The sequence below is a fragment of the Perognathus longimembris genome, chromosome 24 (genome assembly GCF_023159225.1).
Source record: "Perognathus longimembris pacificus isolate PPM17 chromosome 24, ASM2315922v1, whole genome shotgun sequence".
Taxonomy (NCBI): domain Eukaryota; kingdom Metazoa; phylum Chordata; class Mammalia; order Rodentia; family Heteromyidae; genus Perognathus; species Perognathus longimembris.
The window spans coordinates 5867665-5883340 of record NC_063184.1 but is presented as its reverse complement, the minus strand read 5'-3'; the positions used below and the strand labels follow the sequence as shown (position 1 = coordinate 5883340).

The 15676-nt window shown below is 44.9% G+C and overlaps 1 pseudogene; it reads right to left on the bottom strand.

Moving 5' to 3' along the window:
- LOC125341338 overlaps window positions 1-5316 on the bottom strand; it is a 32643-nt pseudogene extending 27327 nt beyond the window's left edge.
- Between the last annotated feature and the right edge of the window lie 10360 nt (window positions 5317-15676).

Here is a 15676-nt window from a genome sequence, read left to right as displayed (position 1 = left end):
GGTGTGGCCAGGTGGATTAGGATGTGACCTCAGGGAAAGGGGAGGTAACTGCCTCCAGGTCTGCAGGTTAGCCAGGTAACTGGGTGGAGACTTATTGAGGTGGGGGCATCTACATGGAGCCCTCAGGGAGAGGCCCTAACATTCCAGCCTTTTAATAGTTATGAAAAAGGGCGAAGACTCTCTCTGGCTGCTTCCTGCTGGCAAGGGGCATCGTCATTAGGGATAAAAGGCAGAAATGTGGCCTTTCCTGGAGAAGGTGAGCAGCAGGGTCCCTTAGTGGTAGATGCCAGTCCTTGAATGAAGCCTGGAAGAAGTCTCATGAGGCAGGGGCTGGACAAAAAATATATTAAGGCAAAAGGAAGGGTTTAGGGCACAAAATTAAAAATTGAATGACTTGGACAGTTCTTTTTTTTTTTTTTTTTTTTTTTTTTTTTTGGCCAGTCCTGGGCCTTGGACTCAGGGCCTGAGCACTGTCCTTGGCTTCTTCCCGCTCAAGGCTAGCACTCTGCCACTTGAGCCACAGCGCTGCTTCTGGCCGTTTTTCTGTATATGTGGTGCTGGGGAATCGAACCTAGGGCCTCGTGTATCCGAGGCAGGCACTCTTGCCACTAGGCTATATCCCCAGCCCCTGGACAGTTCTTATACTCAGGCATGGACATTAGATGGACAAGCTACTATCTCTTGATCCCCCGGCTCTGATTAATTTTGAAAGGGCGAGACAAAGTGACTCCATTTAGGATGTGACATAATTCTCCTCTTACTCCTCTCCATGATCCTTGTTCCCTGAACTGGCTGAGTCCCAGGGGTCTAAGTGCTTGTTGCTGGGATGGCTTGCCCCCATTGGCATTCACGGGGTTTGAACTCAGGGCCTGGGCACCGTCCCTGAGCACTTCTGCTCGAGGCTAGCACTCTACCACTTGAGCCACAGCTCCACTTCCAGCATTTGGCTGGTAAGAGATCAGTCTCTTCAGCCATGCTTCCAGCCTGGCTCTTCGCTGGTTAGTTGGGAGATGGAGTTTGAGAGATTTTCTGCCCGGGCTGGCTTCGAACTGCAATCCAAGGCATCTTTGCCACAAAAGCCCTTTTTTATTTCCAATTAAAACAACAAGGAGACCAAGGGGACTAGAGCTTACCTGTACCTTGTCAAGAACTGACCAAATACTTGCCAGAATTCTGTAATGACAAAACTCAGTAGATGTGATGAGTTTTAGCACAGATATATAGCTAGATGGACATACTAACAAATGATGTTTACACATACACACACACGGAACACACATACACACTGTGCACATAGGTTTTACAGCATGCAAAAATGAATTTTAGCAGTAGACTCTTTTAGAATTCCAATAGTAAATGACATTTTTTGCCCAATATTTTAGAGCCACATGGTCGGTTAGAAAAACAATTTTGCTAGCAAACAACAATTTTCAGATTATAAAATGGAGAAACCATATTTTGATAAACTCTAGTGGGATGCCATGTTGAGGGGGTAGGCAGGAGGACACAAACACACTAATAGAGAACATGTGGCATGGCATAATGGTGCCTGAGCTGATGCCTGTTAAACCCAATATCCACCACATGGTCAATGCTAGAGAAAAGAACTTTTAGATATCTTTGCTGACAAAGCACATTGGTGGTCAAGCCTCAGTATCGGAGGTCTATGAAGAGAGGCAGCTTTGTGAGCAAGGCACATTATCAGGATGGTACGACTTGGAGTTTTTATAAAGTAAGCAAGTAAGCAGGCAGATGAGAGAGGGAGAAAAAGGAAGAGAAAGAGAGGAAAAGAGAGAAAGAGAGCCTGAATATAAGTGACTTCAGACCATTTACCATTGCAGTGGCAAAAACTGTATCTGTGCGAGTATTTCGAGCAGGCCTCATTGCACTGTCAAGAGGCATGCTAGCAGTGTCCCAGCTTTGGTGTGACTGTGATGCAAAACCCAAAAAGCACAGGACAGAGGCGCCTGGTGAGTGGATGAGAGATTACCGGGCAGAAGCAGCAGAAGCGGTGGACAGAGTGGCAGAGAACCAGAGCAGCAGCAGTTTCACTCACCAGGGTAGACAAGTGGTGTGGAGGAGGAGGTGGATGTGGAGGCCAGCAATGGTATTAGTGAAAAGTGCTGCATGGCAACTTGCAGCAGTTCGGTTCGTGGAAAAGGGCCGTCAGGACTGGGGATACTCCCAGGAAAAGGAGAAAAATAGAGGGAATTCCGCCTGTCCTAACTCTTAAGCCCTATCCCGGGTTTAGGCACCATATATGTTAGGTTTTTAAAGTAGGTAGCCGGTAAAGGAGAACGCCACGCGGTATTCAGGCAGGAAAGAAAGTTTATTACCGAACTGCTGGCCTGTGGCCGAGATGATCCATGGCCAGAGAGGCAGGAGAGAGAGACCCCCACCCAGCCCTGCCCTATATCTAGGGCAGGGGCAAGGGGTGTGGCCAGGTGGATTAGGATGTGACCTCAGGGAAAGGGGAGGTAACTGCCTCCAGGTCTGCAGGTTAGCCAGGTAACTGGGTGGAGACTTAATGAGGTGGGGGCATCTACATGGAGCCCTCAGGGAGAGGACCCAACAGTAATGAGTTTAGCCTCCAAGTGTTTGTGTAGTTTCTGCAGTATTCCTTGTTATTAAGGGCTAGCTTGATTCTACTGTCATCAGATAGAATACATGGTATAATGTCAATACTCTTGTATTTGCTGAGGCTTTTTGTGTGGACTATTATATGTTCTATTTTGGAGTATGTTCCATGGGCTGCTGAGAAGAATGTGTATTGGGACTCTGTTAGGTGAAATACTCTGTAGAGATCTGACAGATCCTTGTGGGATAGGGAGTTCTTTAAGTCTGCGATTCCCTTGCTAATCCTCTGTGTTTTGGGTCTGTCTCTTGGTGAGTGTGGAGTATTAAAGTCTCCCACTATTATTGTATTTTGGTCTATCTTGCTCTGTAGTTCTGAAAGAATTTGTTGACGTATTTAGGACCTCTTTTGTTCAGTGAGTATATGTTTATCACCATGATATCTTCTCTCTGGATTTTTCCCTATATTAAGATGTAGTGACCATCTTTGTCTTTTTGAACTGATTTTAATCAGAGGTTTAGCTCATCTGAAATTAGGATGGCTAACACTGCTGTTTTGGCAGCTGCATTTTCTTGGAAGGTTTTACTCCATCCTTTCAATCAGAGCCTGTTTTTGTACTTTGCTGTGAAATGGGTCTCTTGAAGACAACAGATACATGGCACTTGTTTTCGGATCCACTCTGCAGTTCTTTTTTCCTGTTGATTGGAGAGTTGAGTCCATTGATGGTTGTAGGTAGTATGAATAGGTGTGGTTTTTCTCCCTTTCCATTTCCCTATTAACTTGTGGTTTGCTTCTTTCCTTTCCTTCTTGGTTTATTAAGATGCTTTCTCATTGGCTTTTGACTGTTGGGGTTCCTTGATCTTGGTTGTTTTCTTTTGGATGACGGCTCCTCTTAGAATTCTCTGTATGTCTGGCTTTTTGTTCATATATTCCTTTAATTTTCCTTTATTATGGAAGGTTTTGGTTTTTCCATTGAGAATAAATTCTAATTTAGCTGGGTATCTAAGTCTGGGTTGGCAGTTGTTGGTCTTCATGACTCAAATGAAGTTCTTCCAAGCTCTTAATTTGTTGAAATTTGTGTGGAGAGGTCTGTTGCCATACTGATCTTTTCTTCATTGTAGTATACTTCTTTCTTTGTTTTGACTGCATTCAGGACATGTTCCTTGCTGTTGTTATGCCAGATTTCCGCTCCCCAAAGACCACCAAGGAGCCAATACCGATGCAAATGCACGAGAGTCTTTATTGCAAGCTCGAGCCTGGACTCCCAACCGTCACCAACACAGCATATCTGGATTGAGAGTCCTCGACCCTCAGATAGTCAGGGTTTTTGTTGTGATTACAACAGGGGTAGGGTATTTCCAACTTGGCAGATACTTGATTGGATGGCATTTAGCAAGCAAGTCTTGTCCTATTTCTATTGGCTATCTACCCTTTCAGTTATCTGTTTTGGCTTTTATATCAGGAACTGGCCTCAGTATCAGGAATTGACAACAGGTGGTCACGTAGCACTGATGCAGGGGGTTAATGCAGGGAGTAGAGAAAGTCACAAATGGGTTAAGTAAGCCATTTACAGAGGCAGAATATTGCTGTCAGGCTGACCTAGTACCAACTTTATTTTAACAATTGCGACCCTGTTTTCCCATTACCACTAAGCAAGCTTGAGTGGGCTAATACAATCCAGTACTCAATCATAAGTAAACCAACCCAACAGTTACCATGGCATTTCTACTACTATTATGGTTATTTCTATAGTCTATGACTATGATCATTTTTTTACTGTCCATTACCATAGTTGATACCCAGGTACAGAGGGGAAAAAGTGCTCCCTACATTTTTAAATGTCAAACTATAAGAAACTAGTCTCACGGGTGGGGGTGCAGCCCTCTATCATGGAGTCATCACCAGGGATTAGAAGCTGTTATAATTTTAGCACTAAAACTTATATTTATTTACTCCAGTTTTCAGGTCAGCCCTTAAATTGTTAAGATCTGAACCCTGACTATGGTGTGTCTGTGGGTGTTTCTTCTAGGGTCTGGTCTGCCAGGTGTTCTATATGCTTCTGTTATTTGGATAAGGTTTTCTTTTTTGAGATTGGGGAAATTCTGTGTGAGAATTCTATTGAATGTGTGTTATATACCTCTCCTCTGATGCTCCTCACCTTCATCTATTCTGATTATAGGCAGATTATATCTCTTTGCCTTGTGCTCTGTCTCTTGGATTCATCTTTTATGAAGATTGACAGTTTTGTGGAGTGTGATAATCTTCTGATCCTTATCAGTTAAGGTGTCTTCTAAAAATGAGATTCTACATTCCATAATAATCAATCCTTTCAGAAGTATCTTCCAGTGTAGTTTGCATTGTGCAAAGGGAGCTGTATATGGTTGCTAGATTAGCTCTCAATGTGGTAATTCTTTCTTTTAATAAGATAAATTTTTATTCTATTTTTTCATGCATTTCGGCTCTCAGGATGTTAAGATCTTCTTTAAAATGAGGCGTGGACCGTATCTATTTTTACTTACATTCTTTCCATTTCTTTCTTCCTGAAGTTCCCTTGATAATTCCTTTTTGTTTTCCTGAAATTGTTTTTGGAATTCCATCTTGATTTTTCTGGTCACTTCTGCCATCATAGCCTGAAGTGCTTTTTTATTCTCCATCTCCTCTTTGGTCATTCTGATTTTTGCAGCTCCTGTGTTGTCTTGCCCATTCATGAAATTTGGAATATTTCTTTGTGATTTACACATTGGTCCTGGAGTCTGAATGTGTCCCGTGGTCCTGTGGAATCTCTCCTAGGCAGGGTGTGGAGGTGGTGGCTGGCCTCTGCTCTCTGATTCTAAGGTGCCCTGCTCCCTCAATGTGTCTGGTCTCAGCCCTTTTGGTCTGTTCTGTGTTATGTGGTTTGCACTGCAGTCTGGCTCGGTCCAGTCTGCTTATGTTCTGGATCCTGTGGTGCTATTGCTCTCTGGTCTTTGACTTTTCTACTGTAGCATCAGCACTCACTCTCCTGTCTGCTGTGGGGATGCTGCTTTTAATGTCTGCCTCTTGCTATGCTTCCTGTCAGCAGGGTGAGGTGACTCTAGCTTATTTTTTTGCCTGGCTGAAAGCCTCTTGCCCTGGGGAAGTTCCTCCCACCTGGGTGGGGTACCTTCTTCTAGGCAGAGCTGGCTGTGTGGTTCACCTCGGTTTGCTGTTCAGAGTTGGGCGTCCTCTGTAGTGGCAACAATCAGTCCCAAGAACTGTTGCCTCTCTCGTCTGTTTGTTCTGAGCCACCAGTAGCTACTTGCCCCAACTTTCCATTTGATTTTGGAAATTCCAGCTGATGAGGTAGGGCAGAGCACCTCTGGCTGAGTTTACCTGAGTTTGTGAGTGGCTGCCCCAGGGAAAGATCCTCCCACCTGGCTGGGGAGACCTTCTCCTAGGCTGAGCTGCCTCTCACTATTAAGTTACTCTTGCACTTTTCAAAGAAGGCCCATTTGTCCTCATTTTCCCCTGGCCTGCTTTATTTACAGTCTGCTCTGGCCTAGTCTATGCCAAAGTCAAAGATGGGCTTCACTCTGGTGGTGTGAGAAGGGCTACTTTCCAAATGCTGCTATAGGCACGAGTGAGAATGTGGCTGATGGGGTACTCATGCTTTCTCTGCAATTTCATCCCATCCATGCTCAGCCTGTGATCTGTCTGCTGCCATCTGGAGGATTTCTTCCTGCTCACTGCTGTGTGCTGTAGGTACATGTTATGCCGGATGCTGCAGCGGCACTGGCATGGAGGTGGGAGCCACTCAGAGCTCAGATCTGAGTTCTCAACACAGCTGCCTTGAATTTTCCTTTTTTGCCAGAATCTCTTACTTTTATAACTTACATGGGCTGTGTTTCTAGGTGTAAAAGTTTCTCTGCAGTAGTAAAATTGGGTTCTTGGAGGGAGCTTAGATAAGGCTCTGCTGTTCTTCTGTCATCTTCCCGGAATTCCCGGCACTTAGGTTTTAAAAATGAAAAATCAGCCGTGTAAGTTTCCGGGAATTCCTGTGGCAAAATGATATTATTTTGCCCAAGATGATGGAACCAAGTGGTCAGTTAGGAAAACAAAACTTTAAAGGAAATATTTTTTTATCTTCAAATAATTTTATTATAGATTATCAAGACTTAGCTGGCCAGAACCCAAATATATTTAAACATCTTTGTTAGTAAGACATATTGACCTTTGAATAATTGGCTTGAATATTTTGTAAATAAAATAAAGCCAATTAACTTTAATGGAAATCTGAACAGAATCTCCATGTTTGAGCAAATATTGATAACAAGAACAGAAAACCTTTAAAACAATTTTGGTAATGAGGCAGATTAATATGTGAGTTGGATATTTTAACACCTAGAAGAGTGAAGAAGAGTAAACTTTGTGGAAGAGTGGGGGCCAGCAGAGAACCCAGCATGTGTCCTTTGTCTTCCTAGGTATAAGTCTCCAGGGCCTGTAGAGAGCATTGGGGGAGGAGGGGTTGAACAGGTTCTAAGGAGAGGAGGCAATTTAGTGGTAAATGATCTCCAATCTGGAGGTCACCAAACAGAAAGGGAAGAGAGAGTGAGAGGAGGGAGAGAGAGGGGGGACAGGGAGAGAGAAAGAGAGACAGAGACAGAGAAAGAGAGAAGAGAGAAAGAGAGAGATGGAACTGATACCAGACAAGGAAAGTTAGAGGAAGATGGCAGAGATATTTACAGAAGAAAAGGACATAGTGCACAGAGCAGGACATGCAGGGGGAGTGGAGCAGGGTGAGGAAGGGCCAGAAGAGGAGGACCTTGAAGTGAAGAAGTGGGTATGGAGAGGGGGCGGTGGTATAGTGGTAAGGTGGAAGGAGGGGTGAGGATTGGAGAAAGGCAATAATGGCAAGGTTAGAGGAGTTGGAGCAGAGCTACAGAGGCTGCAGTCGGGAAGTTGGGAGAGAGTGGAGCCACCAGGAGAGTGGTAGAAGAGGTAAGGATAGTGGGAGGAGCTGTGGGGGGAGCCACCATAGAGGGACAGAGAGTCATGGGCAGACTCACTAGAGAGGGTAGGAGAACCTAGGGCACAGAGCCACAGGGGGAGGAAACCATGGGTGTGGGCAGAGGGGCTCTCTGGGGTGACTGCACTGAGAAGGGGAGGGAAGGGAGGGGCTCTATCGGAGACTGTGCTGGGAGGGGAAGGGGATGCTCTGGCCTGGGAGGGATTGGAGTGTGGGTGGACTCAACAAGGAGGAGATGGGAGGGTAAGAGTGGCAGAGAGACAGAGTGAGAAAAGAAAGGAGAAGTCCTGGATGTATCCCATTTTCCTGAGCTCTCATAATTGTTGTCTCAATCCCATATAATAATGGGTTAAAGGTACTGTTAGGCAGCCGTTAGATTGTCTCCTTAGGTCGTTTACTGGCTGCTCAGTTAAAGAGATAAGGTGCTGGCATTTAAAGTTCAGAGCCAGATGGAGCGAGAGAGAGAGAGAGAGAGAGAGAGAGAGGGAGAGAGAGAGAGCTATTGGCCAGTATGCACCCCGAGGGGAGTCAGGTGGGAGTTTAGACTGCAGGTTACCCATCGGTGACATGAGACTAAGACCAAAACAAGCATAGGCATCCCAGATGTCTTGTCTTGTGTTAGGGAGAATGTTTGGGGTCCAGTGACCAGGTCGTCACCTAGGTCCTGTTGCCCAAGGCCTCAGGTCCCAAACCCTCTGCCAGAGGCTCAGTAATGACCTGGTACCAGGATTTTCATGGGAGTTAGGAAAGGTTGGCAACAGGAGCCTGTGGAGAAGAGAAAATATTGACACCGCAGGAACCCTAGTCCACTTACCCTGTGCTGATGAAAGGCTGGTGAATTGGATGAGGGAGAGTGCTCTGGGGAAGGAGGAAGCTTCCCAGTGGCTGTATTGGTCTGGCAGTATCAGTCTGGCGGAAGTTTGGGCTCCAGGCCCACAAGGGAACTAGGGTCCCAGGTAGCTCAGATACCACACCAGGGGTGAAGGAGAAGAGCAAATCCACCAAATTATCACCTAGTTCTTGTCCAACACACCAATGTTAGAATGTATTAGACATTGCCAGAAACCACACAGAAATCCAGGTTCAGAAGAAGAAAGGAAAGGTTTATTGCCAGCAAAGAGTGCTGGCAAAACCCCTTCTCACCAGGAGAAGTGAGAAGTGCGCTATATTGTCTGGAATGACATATCTAACCTAGGAGGTTGTGAAATGAGGCTATAATTGATAGCTGCTGTCAAGGAGGTCCTGCAGCTGCCTTGACCCTGGAGGTCACATGTAAGGGGATCTTGTTGCTTTACATGGTCATAATTGCACTAAAGGAGTGTCATCTCAATGAAGAGGGGATGGAGGCTAGGCATTTACTGCCCTTACTAGATGGGCCTAGTGTTGCCTAGGGAAGGAGCATGCAAAGCTATGGAAGAGGGGGATATCAGGCTCTAGCCATCTCTGCCCTGGACAATCTGCCTGAGCTGATGTTCCCTTCATTCTTCATGGAGGCCTATGCCGGGGGCCACAGAGAGGTGCTAAAGGCCATGGTGCAGGCCTGGCCTTTCCCCTGCCTCCCCATGGGGGACCTGGTAGAGTAACCAGAACCACAAACCTTCAAGGCTGTCCTGGATGGGTTCGATCTGCTACTTGCCAAGAAGGAAAGCCCCAGTCACTGGAAACTACAAGTACTTTGTCTGGGAAAAGAGCACCCAGACATTTGGACACAGGGGTACATGGCCATGGCCAAAATCTCCTATTCAGACATCTTGACCGAGAAGACAACAGTGAGTTGCTGTTCAGGGATGACAGAAGAGCAGCCATTGATGATAGCCATGGACCTCACCATCAAACATGGGACGTGTTATTCATTCCAATCCTACCTGCTCCAGTGGGCCCACGAGAGAAAAGAATGAGTCCAGTTGTGCTCAAGGAAGTTGAACCTTCTGTCTCCTTCTCTGAAATCCAGAAGGGTCCACAAATGCTAAGGCTGAACTCCATCCAGGAATTGGTGGTGTGGGAACTCTGGAGTCCAGACACCATGAATGAATGTACTCCTTATCTTAGGCAGATGAGATACCTTCACAGTCTGAAGATTTCCAACATGTTCAAACATATCTGCATTTTCCAGAGAAGGCCTCACTCCTATGCCTGGAAATTCAAGGCATATTTATGGTGTCTGCCACATGTCAAGCAGCTTCATTTGGAAGACATCATGTTCAATCCTGGAGACCTGCTGGCCATTCTGAGAAGCCTGGAGTCATTGAAGACTGTGTCACTGCATATTTGTTCCCTGGAGGAAGAGGACATGTCGTTTCTGTCCTGGAGTCTTCACACCAGGAAACTCAAGCACCTGCTTCTCAGGCATTCGCTCATGGCCCGAGTCCCTGAGGTACCTGCTGGATTTCGTGGCTGCCACCCTGGAGACCCTGACCCTGGATATCTGTAACATGACTGATGCCCATCTCTATGCCATCCTGCCCGTCTTGAGCCAGTGCTCTCTGCTCTGCTTCTTCAGTTTCTATAGCAGCCCCATCTCCTTGACCACCCCAAAGGAGCTCCTGAGCCACACAGCCAGGATGGGCCATTTGAGATGAGGGCTCTATCCTGACCCTCTGGAGAGCTATGAAGACCCAGAGGAAAATGACCCAGGGGATAATGACCCTGAGAGAACTGAAAAAGTTCTGCTTAAGTTGGTACTGGCAGTGAGAGAAGTGACCCCAACCCACAAGTTCCACATGGTACCAAATATTTTCCTGAATGGAGGAAGTACTGATACTATCATCTGGAGCCTGATGGATCTTGGAGGTGGATGTTAGGAGAGCCTAATTGGCCTGTCTGATCTGACTGTGTAGTCAGCCATCTCTACTGGAATCCCTCCTCAGCATTAGAAATGAAATCTGGGATACACATCTCTCTGAGACACACATACTGCAAATTAAGTGTAGGTAGAAGAGGCAGAGCCTCTGATCCTGAGCTACTCCATTCAATCAGAGCTCTGAAACCCTAGGAGACTCTGAGCTCATTTGGGGGTACTTGTGCCTGTGCCCACACCATCAGAAATCTGGAGTGAATTGAGCCTGGAAAGAATTGGAACACAATCTTCTTTATCTGAATGGTTGTAAGAAAATCTCTAAGTAGTGGGACAGTCGATTCCTGTGTGTAATTTACTGTATCCATCAAACAAATAAAGAAAATGTAAAATCAAGCATGAGTAGAAGATATCATTTCAAGGCAACATTGCATGAGAGTTGGAAGTGGGGTTGTGTGTAGATTTTCAGCTTCATTTGTTCAGAGATGTTAGGGAAGATGGGTCTCCATTGCACAAGCACTAGGGCCAAAGCAGAGATGCCATAAGAGCAAAATGGTACAGTTCTGAGATAGTTGTCTCTGTATATCATGGCTCTGGCCTGTCTTAGATCCCATCTCCTGTGCCCTGATCATAGATGAATGGGGAGCTCCTTTCTCCTGTCCATTCGTCAGACTTGTGTGTGTATGTGTGTGCATATGTTCAAGTCTGGGGTATAAAAACCGAGTTTCATCTCTGTTTCTCATATTTTTGTTCTTCATATTTGAGTCTACTATCCACTTCCAGCTTTTTGCTGGTTTATTAGAGATAAGAGTCTCATGGCCTTTCCTGCCCTTCCTGGATTTGAACCACAATCCTCAGATCTTAGCCTCTGAAGTGGCTAGGATGACATGCATGAGCCACTGGCACCTGGTGGAATTATTTGTTTGTTGTTGTTGTTACCCAAGCTGACCTGGAGCCATAGATCTCTAGATATTAGCCATTTTGTATCAGAGATGACAGGAACATACCACCCCACACACCTGTTGTTGAAATGGGGTCTCTTCGTGAGCTTTGTGCTCAGGCTGTCCTTGAACTGCTCTCTCCCAAACCTCTGCTTCCTAAGTGGAAAGTGTTACATGGGTGAGCCATTGGAACCTGGATGTCTATGACTCGATGTCAGCTGCATCCCAACATCATGGAATGCTGGGAGCCAAATGGCTGCCATGTTATAACATATAAAAACTATAAAACTTAACTGATAAGGATTCTGCTGCTGGCTGTCATGTTATAACATATAGAAACTATAAAACTTAACTGATAAGAACACTTGATGCTTTTACAACCTTGCCTGTTAAGCCCAACACCCTGTCCGGCTTTGATGAACAACCTTGTGAACTTTCCACCCAGTCCCTGTCCCGGCAAAGATCATCCCATGGTTCTGTAACCTAGCAACCTAACGACCCTGTTTACATGAACTACCCTTTGCTGATTACTATATAAGCTTCCTTGCAAAAATAAAACTCGAGACCTTGATCAGAATCCTGTCTTGGTCTCCTTCCTTGTGTCTGGTTTGTCTCTCATTCAGATCAATTCCCCCTCGGGCTCCTGTTGACAAAACCCTGTGGGCCGGGACACAGTGGCGCCCAACATGGGGCTGGAGGAACAGAGTTTGGTCTGAACATCATCCATTAGAGCAGCACTGCTCCCTCCCCTTGGATCGCCACCCAGCCGGTAAGTGAAGATCTGCACTGAGATCATTGCAGAAACACCCATCTGCAATACAGATCCTTAAGGTAAGAGAGGCGACGCAACTATGGGACAAACACTTAGCAAACATGAACTGTTTCTCCGGGGGCTTAAAGCCTCTATCAAAGCACAAGGAACACGGGTCAAGAAAAAGGATTTGGTAAAAAAAATTTTATATTCTTGGAAGATCTTTGCCCCTTATTCTCGGAGGAAGGAACCATTAACTTAGAAACTTGGCAGAAAATTGGAAAAAAGATTCAGGAACATTATGAGGCAAATGGCCCTGAGAAAACCCCAGTGGACGCTATTACTCTTTGGAATCTGATCTGAGATTGTTTGGATCCTAGACATGAATAGATTAAATTCAATCAGTTGATCAGAGAGACTAGACAGGGGCCTGATGAGCGTCGCCCAGCTCTGGGAGCTTATGTAGCTGCCCACGAAGAGCTGAGAGAATTAATAATATCTGAACCCACTGGACTAGATAATAAGGAAGACTCAGATGGCTCAGACGCTGACAAAAAAACATATGATGAGCCTATTAAAGATAGATTGACTCATGTTGAGAATATGTTGAAATTGGTTATAGTCTTATTGTCACAGCTTCATCCAGAACAATAAACTCCTTTAAAGGTAGATACTGGTTAGCCCCCACCGACAGTCCTGGCAGACTTACAGCTCTCCTAGGTGAAGGCTGCTCACAGAGGGGAGGGACCTGAGGCTAGGGAAATGCTAACACCACCGAGGTAACTTCTCCTGACTGAGTGCTCTACAATGAGAGGAGCACAATCTAAAAGCTGCTCAAGTTTGAGCCCAGTCTTACGAATTTGGAATATTTTATTTAACTTCTATGAGCACTTGGGCAGATGAAGTTCTCTCTGTCTCTTTTTCTAGATTCCAAAGGTACCAATGTTTGTTTAACATGTGCTTTGAAAGACACAAAGAAAATTTTTCTATGTTTGTTATTGATGTTTGTTAAGTCTGGAATTCAGTTAAATTATGCTTGTTTGGATAAATCCTAACTTTTCTCTAGCATTCAGCACATGGTGGACAATAGAATTGGTTGGAGGTGGAAGCCTGCCCATGCCCCAGGTGATGGGCGTGACAAATTCCTGGAGGCTGGGCAGGGACATGGAGTCTCCAGCTCCCGGTAACCCTGCCCCCCACCCTGAACTCTGTAACTGTGGCCTTGCAATTCAAAGGTGCCTTGCAGTTCGAATGCTGGGAGGTGAAGGTGTCTTGCTGTGAGCCTGCTAAGGCTCTGACCAGCTCCTTTGCCATTATGCCTTGCCACATGTCTGTATTCTTTCTGTTCATGTCCTGTCTCCCATCTTCTGGACCTTCTCTGGTCATAGCATCCCACATCAGCTCCCCATTGGAGCTAAACTGGTTTTTCAAAATGTGGCTTCTCAGATAATCTGTGAAAATTTTTGTTTGCTGAAAGAGTTTTTTTGTTTTCTAACCACGTGGTTCTACAATATGGGCAAAATGATATTATTATATTTGCGTGCCCCAAAGCTTGCGCACAACTGCCTGTATGTCTGTTTGTCCGTCTGTATGTCTGTCTGTTGGTAAAACAGGTTTTAAACCCATGTTTGGGTGCAAACAAAAGTGTCTAAGAAAAATTCCAAAAGGTTATAATATACTGCATGTGATATAAGTACAATGATGTAAACCCAGTGTGTTATTCTTTATTTCTATCTATGCTAAAAGTCAAGTGTACATCTAATCCTGACAATTCTTTGGTATAGATTAAGATTTTGCTTCTCCCTTTTTTTTTTCCTGTGCTCTCATAAACTCTTTAAGATCAAGGGACCAGAGTCATTTTTAAACAAGTATGCAAATGTTGCTGCTAACCTATATTTTCCTGACCCAGAATTAGTATTTTGCTTTATAGGATTCAGTTCGACATATGTGCTACTTGTGTGGACTGTGGACATATGTGCTAGCTGTATGGACTGTGACAGTCCGTGGCTACAGGAAGCTGCCTCCACAGTCTGCTCCCAAACTGCCTGGTTTCACTGATTCCTTACTCTCTCTCTCTCTCTTTCATGGAAAACTGCTCAGGGAATCTAGGAGTCCTGTGAAGATTTTGATAGGCCCAGCTCTGCCCCACCCCCTCCCAAGATTAGAGTTGGATTTATAGCAGGCCTATCATGACAGAGTTGCAACCAAGATTTACTCCAAGGTTAAAAGCATCAGAGTTGTGTTTGGTAGCCACAGGGTTGCATTGGGGAAGCACTGGTATCTTCCCCCTCTATGTCTCAGAAACTGTCATGGCTGCTGCAGAGAGCAGACTTTGTTGGCCTTTGGTCCTAGTGGATTTTGTGAGTAAGAAGATGGTTAAAGGCCCAAGCCTTCTAAAATCTTTTAAAGTTGTCACCCTGCTTAAACCAGTAGGGCACCAGCCTACAAAAGCCAGAGTACTCAGAGTAAACAACCAAGGAATACTGGGAGGTTTCAAATGTCTTTAACCAGTCTGTGTAGAAATTTGCAGGCAATCCAGCAGGAGGTGTGACAATTTATCCAGGGGACTCAGAGATGCCACTACAGCCTTGCCCAGATCCAACCCATCTCTTCAGCTGGCCTACTGATTTGGGATGTAAGACATAAGCCACTTCGGATCCACTGAAGCTGAGACTTTTACATTGTCCTGATACTTTGCCCTATTGATTGTTATTCATTTGTGTTCTCTTCTACCTGCTGGTAAGGTAAGGTTAAATAATATGATTTAATTTAATGGCACATGGATCTCATTCAGTCTGCTGTTCTCTAAGTGTTACAGCGGAACTCTGGCAAGTATTTGTTGGTCATATTTTAGGTCCTTATCATACTAGTCAAAAATTACAGATTAAGACTTCTCATTTGCATACCTTGCATGATTTTCAAAAATTTCTGGGAGACATTAATTGGCTTTGGCCGTACCTTAAACTAACCACTGGTGAAATTAAGCCTTTATTTGACATCCTTAAAGGAGACCCAAATCCAACCTCCAGTCAATCACTAACTGCCCCAACCCAAGGGGCCTTAAAGATAGTGGAAATTGACATCACATATCAACAAGTAACTTTTATTTCTTACAGTAAACCCCTCCAATTTATTATTTGTGCCACCATCTTTAAACCTATTGGAGTCTTCTAGCAAGAGGGACCCCTTTTTTGGGTACATTTACCTGCCTCCTCGCTTAAAGTTCTCACTCCTTATGCCACCTGGGTGGCAGAACTAATTAAAATTGGAAGGGAACACAGCAGAAAAATGTTTGGCAGAGACCCTAATAAAATAATATTGCCCTATTCTCCCACTCAAATTCAGTGGCTAATGCAAAATGATGACGCTTGGACGGTATCTTGTATTTCCTTTCAAGGAATCTTTGATAATCGTTACCCTGCCGATAAACTCCTCCAATTTTTAAAATATCAATCCCTTGTTTTCCCCACTCAAACTTCTCGTCAACCTCTTTCCCATGCTTCCCTGGTGTTCACTGATGGTTCCTCAAATGGAATGGCAGCCTTTACTATTCACAACCAAACCACTTCCCTACAATCCCCCTAACGCTCTGCACAAATGGTTGAGCTTTTTGCTGTTTTACAAGTGTTTA